At 37.3% G+C, this 6,642-nt stretch overlaps 1 protein-coding gene across 1 annotated transcript in view; it reads right to left on the bottom strand.

The window, feature by feature from the left end:
- Positions 1 to 3,150, bottom strand: part of LOC107100340 (zinc fingers and homeoboxes protein 1-like) — a 13,977-nt gene extending 10,827 nt beyond the window's left edge. Inside the window, exon 1 of the mRNA XM_015398791.1 lies at positions 2,598 to 3,150. The gene's annotated coding sequence lies outside the window, so the exon portion shown is untranslated. The remainder of the gene's footprint in view (positions 1 to 2,597) is intronic.
- Between the last annotated feature and the right edge of the window lie 3,492 nt (positions 3,151 to 6,642).

Here is a 6,642-nt window from a genome sequence, read left to right as displayed (position 1 = left end):
TATATTGAAAGATTATGTTAAAGGGGCTCAACTCTAAAAGTAATTTTGACTGCACAAACTTATAGTTTGTCATTTATGGCAGATAAGTGATCAAGAGTTTAATCAGTACTAGAATCTGGGAGAATTTTCAAGATAATTTTTTTTTAACTGTGCTACAGAAACAGACACCATGTTTTCCCCATTTTCATTGATAACAGGTCTAGAATTTTCTCCAATATCGGGTCAGATACTGATATTATTATACATGCCACCCCAAACAGGTCAGCTTAACAGTTTGGGGTGATATCAACAGTAAAATCTCCCTAAACGAGTCATTTCAGATTAATTTCCTGATTTGTTTTTTTTTTTCTGATCTTTGCAGAGAAAATGAAATAGACCCCAGAAAACAGCCCTTATTGCTAGATTAGGTTTCTGGAGAGAAAAATGTGCATTAAGACAAATGCAGACGTGTGTAAATCATTACAACTGAGAAATCTGGATGGATGTTTAGAGTAAGTCATCTCAGCAAGAAAGGTAAGATTATTTAAATACCAGTTGGGTTTTTTACTCCCCTAAACTCTCTCCACTGAAAAAACAATAAAAAAAACAATGATTCAAATCCACAGTGAAAACTCTGGTATCTATTGTCAGCATTTGGCAAAATGAAATCCTAGAATAACAGCTGAGCTCAAGATGTTTGCGAAATACAACCAGACATCCCAAACACTTAAAATGCACTGTAAATACATTTCTATCGATTCAGTGTCCCTCAGGCAACGAGTGGCTGTCAAGCGTTAGATAGTATGTCATTAAAATCTAGCATTTAGACAAACTGACACGTTTTAAATCCACAGAGTGTTTTGTAGTCTTCCTTAATCCACCAGGAATTTATTATTTCTAAAGAAACTCTGGAAGACTGCCTGGGAGGAAAAAATTCCCAACACTTAATCATCTCAATGCCAGGGCATTGAAAAGGTATAAAACACATATTTACCAAATCAATTCTCTGCAAAGGATAACAGACATAAATGGATCCATTTAAAAAAGGAACAAAGCTATACAAAAAGTGCCTTCCAGGGAAATCTAAAAAAAAAAAAGTCATTATTTCGGTCACTCGTTTAGGAATATTAAACTCATATTTATTCATAACACAAAGAAGGGAATATTGTTTCCTTTAGCTGTATGGCTTGCAGATAATACAATAAAGGTTAGTGGTAAAGTAGCAGCTTGTCCATAGAATGCTACATAAAAGATTATTTATAGAAAGAGGAGTGGAAGGAAAAATTGTGATAAGAAAAGTTACATCAGCAAAAAGGATAACTGCAGCATCAGGACTTTTAAGCAAAATCCATTCAGCAATATAGGGGTGACTTTAACAGACCAGTCGGGCATATGGGCTACAAATGTGGCAAAGCCTCTCCTGCACTAGAAACAACTCCAGAAGTGTATCACCTGGCTAACGAGACAAGGTACCAGATTATTGCTTTCTGATCATGGGTCCTCTTTTTAGACAAAAACCAAAGTTAATAATAATTGATTTTTGACTGAACTTTATTGATCTCACACTGGAGAAATGTACCTCTGCATTTAACCCATCTCCTTGGGGAGCAGTGGGCTGCCATTGTGTGGCGCCAGGGGAGCAGTGTGGGGTTAAAAGTTTTGCTCAGGAACCTAGAGTGCAAGCTGTGGGGAATTAACTGGGTACTTGCAACCTTCTCAGAGCAAAAACACACTGCTCTAACCATTTAAATCTGACAGTAGGGAGGAAATTTGAAGGCCAGTGCGAAGTGGCGTCTGCTGTTGTTGGTCTGCTGCTTCCTGAAGTCCACAGTCATCAGGAACCTGCCCACAAAGTAGCAAAAAAGCTGGCAATCACTATGGTGCTACTATAGCCTGACCCGAACCTCACATAGGCTCTATGGGGCTGTGTGACACCAGAACCATTAGGGTAGATCACCTGAAGGCAAATTGGGCTTTCATTACACCTTAGCAGAACCACAAACTGATGGCCTCCACACCAAGCCGCATGGATGCATCAATTCATACAAAAGGAGGCCCAAACTGGTGTGAAGTTTATAAAAATTAACATTTCTGCTTTAAATAATCTTATTTTCTTACCTAAAGACATCAAATTTGGAATTTTCATTTTCTGTAAGCTTTATCCTCAGAAAAAATAAAAGTTTTACATTTTTCAACCTCTATTCATCTTAGTTAATAAATAAAGACATTTAATGGGGGAAAGGGTTTTTTTTTTTGAAGCAAGGTTTACTGGCTCATCCACTTTGACATATTTGTTACCATGAAATGGTTAAATCGGTCTGTAATGAGCCCTGCGCTCATTTTTATGACTGAATTGTGTTAAAATGTTTACCTGGTTTTATCTAAATAACAACTTGGAGTTCACAGTACTCTGCTACCTCTCTGAGCTCACATAACGCCTCTAAATGTGGAGGTTTTTTAGCTAGCTTATTTGCTGTTATTTAACTATAATTAAGCATTCATATACGCTATAAGAACATTAAAAGGGAGATTATTACAGCTAGTGAGCAGCGTTTTTAATGCGCCAACTAGCCGGTGTTAGCCGGGCCGGTCAGTGTGAGGTCTAGCGGTAAACTTACTAGAACTACAGTAATGTGGGCTGCTGTGTTGCTACCAGGCTGTAAAAGGCGAAGCGTGGAGGGATTTCCTGGGTCTCGGCACAGCAGCCTCCAGGTGCTCCCTATCGGTATCCGTCCGCGTTGCTCTCTTCTCGGGCTAACCATTCAGCCTCGGTCCGGGCGGTTATCAAAAGCAGCTGGGTCTCCCTAAAATAAAATGTAAAAAAAATAAAAATAAACGAGGACACAGAGAGCCGCTCTGACGGCTACAGCCTCCCTCCGCTGATGCTGGAAACACCGGACATCTCTGTCTGTCTCTCCTGGACCGAGCAGGTTATCTATCTCCCACCAGCCGCTCTTCTTCAAAGTAAAAACGGCTAAAACATTAAAAAAGGGCCGCGCGCCGCTGCTGCTGTCCTGTTTGCTGACCTATTTCCCAAATATTTTAACGCCTGATTTTTTTTCTTTTTTTTTTAACGATCAAACAGCGTCATCATTCAATGTAATACGTGCTGACGTCATTCCGCGGCGACTTTCGGAGGGGATCCAATATATATTTTATATATACACATACCGTTTTTTAATAATAATAAAGCCCCAAGTTTTCATACTCAAACAAGTATTTTAGTTAATCACAGTCGGCTCGTAAAGCGGCCTGGAGGGCGACAATCAGCGCAAAAGGTCGTAAACTCATCCGTTTCCGATTGGGCTGTGAGCCAGAGTGTCCTCAGATGACCTGAGAGGGAAAATGAGAAGCTACTTAAGGACACGCTACTAGTTCACTGCAGTCAAGGTGATCCTCCTCACTGCTGCGCAGGGTTATACTGTTTTGAATAGTTTTGATAAGATTAAAGAAAAATAGGTCGTTAAATTCGCAAACACTTCCTTGTAAAAAGTATTCAAACCCTTTTCTTATTTCCGTGCAATACTACAGCCAGTGGCTGCTCACCACCTTATTTATAGAGGCAGGGCCCAGAGACATAGTTTATCATTTAAAATATATCAAGAGACCCGCGCATGGGCGTAGGTTTGTATAGGGACCATAGGGACATGTCCCTACCAACATTTTGGATCGACCTACTTGTCCCTACCAATAATTCGATGTGAACAACATGTTTATAATTACAATACACCGTTATTGCATAAGGAGCTATTTAAAGAGTCAGACAGTAAGCAATATAGGATGATGATTAAAGGTTGTGTTACATTTAATCCTTTACCATTAAAAACACACTTGTATAATAGAAACATTATATGATTGTAGGAAACACAGATATAATGATGCAGGGCATCCTCATGGTGAAGCAGCTGCCCTTCAGTGCTGTATTATGGGAGAAATGTGTTTGGAATGTTACCATAAAATTAGGGCTGCAATTAATTAATATTTTGCAAATTGATAAATCTGTCAATTATTTTTTTCGATGAATCAATTAATAATCAAAAAGAAAAAAAAGATTTTTTACTACATGAAACAAGGTGAAACACAAACTTTTCCTCTTGAGGAGTTCTGGATGCAGAATATTTAAAGACAAAAACCTTTTTTTAATCTCAAATGCAAAATGTTTACATATTTTTTACAATCTTGGTATAATTCCTGCTCTAAGTGGGGCGCTCTGTCGGGTAAAGGCACATTTTAGTGGCCCTATACACCAGTTAATGATTAATCAATTACTAAATTAGTTGACAATTATTTAAATAATCGATTAATATGATTAATTGTTTCAGCCCGAGATAAAATACATGAAATGGGCTACACAGAGTAACTACAGCCCATATGTACAACTTGTATAGTGAAGTTAATATTTGAAATGCTCAGTGTCAGTTCCTCTTATAGTTCCAGTGCACATGCAAATACAATACAATTATTTACCTTCCCTTGAATGTATTATTTTTCATGATACAGACAAAGCATATTAGATTAAAAATAAAATAAGAGTGGGGTTTACCTCTGTTTTCCTCTGCACAATTTTATATCTTCAAAAGAAAACAGGATAAATCCACATATGACGGACATATTTAGACTATGTTTGGTTAAATAGGCACTGTCTTAGTTGCTGGTAAGTTTAAATGCAAACCTTTTCAAAGTGGAAAAACATTGATAAACAGGATCTAGTGTGTGTAGTGCTTATAAGATTGGTATTAATGTAGCAAGAAATGCTGCTGTTTTCTTTCAACAAAATGTGCTCTGATGCTCACATTAAGCATAAAAAAACAGCATGCAAATTTTGACATAGGACCAATGACATCAGACCAATGAAACTGCAGAACAAAGGACCCGCAGAACAAAAGAGCCACATGTGAAATCTCAATTTAATTCAATTTAATTAGAAATTTCTGTTCTGTTTTTGGTTTGAAAGTAAAAAATTTATTTAACAATTTATTATTTATTTATTTTTTAAAATCTCTTACCATGGGTATTTCCTAAATAAATATCTACTAAAAAATAAAATAAAAGTGTTACTTTCGAATATTTAGTTAATCTACATTCATAATTTAGGAATATAACATATTTTGGGTATTTTACATTAAAATTACAAGTTCAAATCAAATCATTAGTAGAAATTAAGTAAAACTGAGAAATTTAGCTTGATTAAATTAAAGTTTTTTTATCCCAGTTTGGTTAAAAATTAATTTTAGCAGAAGATAACTGTGGCTCTCCTCGCAATATGGCTGAAATGATCACCTTAATTTATAGATCTCGGTTAAAACAGAATTGCAGAGTTAAAATGAAATGGTTCCAAGGAACATCTAACTTATTATGTCTCTTCCAGCTCATATCTTTTTTTTTTTTTTATCATGTCTTTAGAACAGGGGCCAGGACCAGGTCTATAGGAGCCGTGGCCCCTGTTGTTGGGATTTTGCATCATGGGCCTACATTGAGTTAAATATAATGGAAGAAAAATACATTTTGTAATAGAAAAATAAGAAAAGTTCAGGGGTTTCCAGATCCTAGTTGATCCTTGATGGAAGTGATTAAAGATTTCTTCTCATCACTACATTTCTCAAATTCAAAACAAAAAAAAATCAGAGGGTGAACATCTGTCATGTTTTTAAACGTTGGTGCCAAATTCAGGGAGCAAAGGGGCTCAGAAGCCATGCAAAGGTTGTCTCTTTTCTCCTTTGTAAATTGTATTTGGCAGTTGGCAAACAACTGTAGGTGTGCATTACGGCCATCACTGATTTGGAGTGTGGACTGGTTGCTATTTTTCTTCTTAACAGGTAAGTTAAATGGCTAAATTAGCGTTAGCAGACCTGGAGAATCTCTGGCAAAATGATACAAAATCGGATCAGATGAGCTTGACTGCGCCACTTACTGGAGTTAAACTTGTAGTTATCACCTTTAAATATAAAGAATCCGACAAAAGCTAATTACCTCTTGGGTCTTTGGAGCTGCATGTTGCAGACTCCTGATCTAGCCTATATGAAAATGAGATTATATCTCTGTGTGGTTAAAGTTAGAAGTGCTTTTTAAAATAAAGCTGTAAAACAGACTGGTCCAATCAACCAGTCAGTCATTGGTTTATATGAAATTGATTGTGTCGTGTCTTAGCAGAGTGGCCATGACAGCGGCCAGCACCAATTCTACAGAGGAACTCGCTTCTGCTGGACCGTCTATAAGGTTTCTCCCTCACATCAAAGCTCACTGATCAGAGAAAATTACCTTTTTTATTTTTACTGTGAAGGTGTGCTACATTCTTCCTGGAGAGGGCGGCCAATGACTGCTCTAAGTAGACCTACCAAGATCACTTGTTTTTTTCTGGACTGGGAGGAGCTGCTGCTGAGATAGCTTAATTCGTCAGGATTACTCAGACATGTAAGAGTGAGAAATAAATACCACTAAATTTATGATTTTGATTTAGGTTACAGCTGTTTAATGGAAGACTGCCCAATGGGAGCTGTGGTCACTATGTAGCTTACCACCATCAGTGTGTGAATGACGGAATGTAAAGTGCTTTGGAGTCCTTGGCCTTGCTAAATAGCTGTATGAAATACATAAACATTGATATAACAGTTGGAGGCTGCAAGGGCCTGAGAGGTTTAAGCAGGACATCGTAAAACATGAAAT

The sequence above is a fragment of the Cyprinodon variegatus genome, unplaced genomic scaffold, assembly GCF_000732505.1.
Source record: "Cyprinodon variegatus isolate N-32 unplaced genomic scaffold, C_variegatus-1.0 Scaffold961, whole genome shotgun sequence".
Classification (NCBI taxonomy): domain Eukaryota; kingdom Metazoa; phylum Chordata; class Actinopteri; order Cyprinodontiformes; family Cyprinodontidae; genus Cyprinodon; species Cyprinodon variegatus.
Note: the sequence above shows the minus strand (reverse complement) of the source record. Positions and strands in the feature narration are given on the sequence as shown.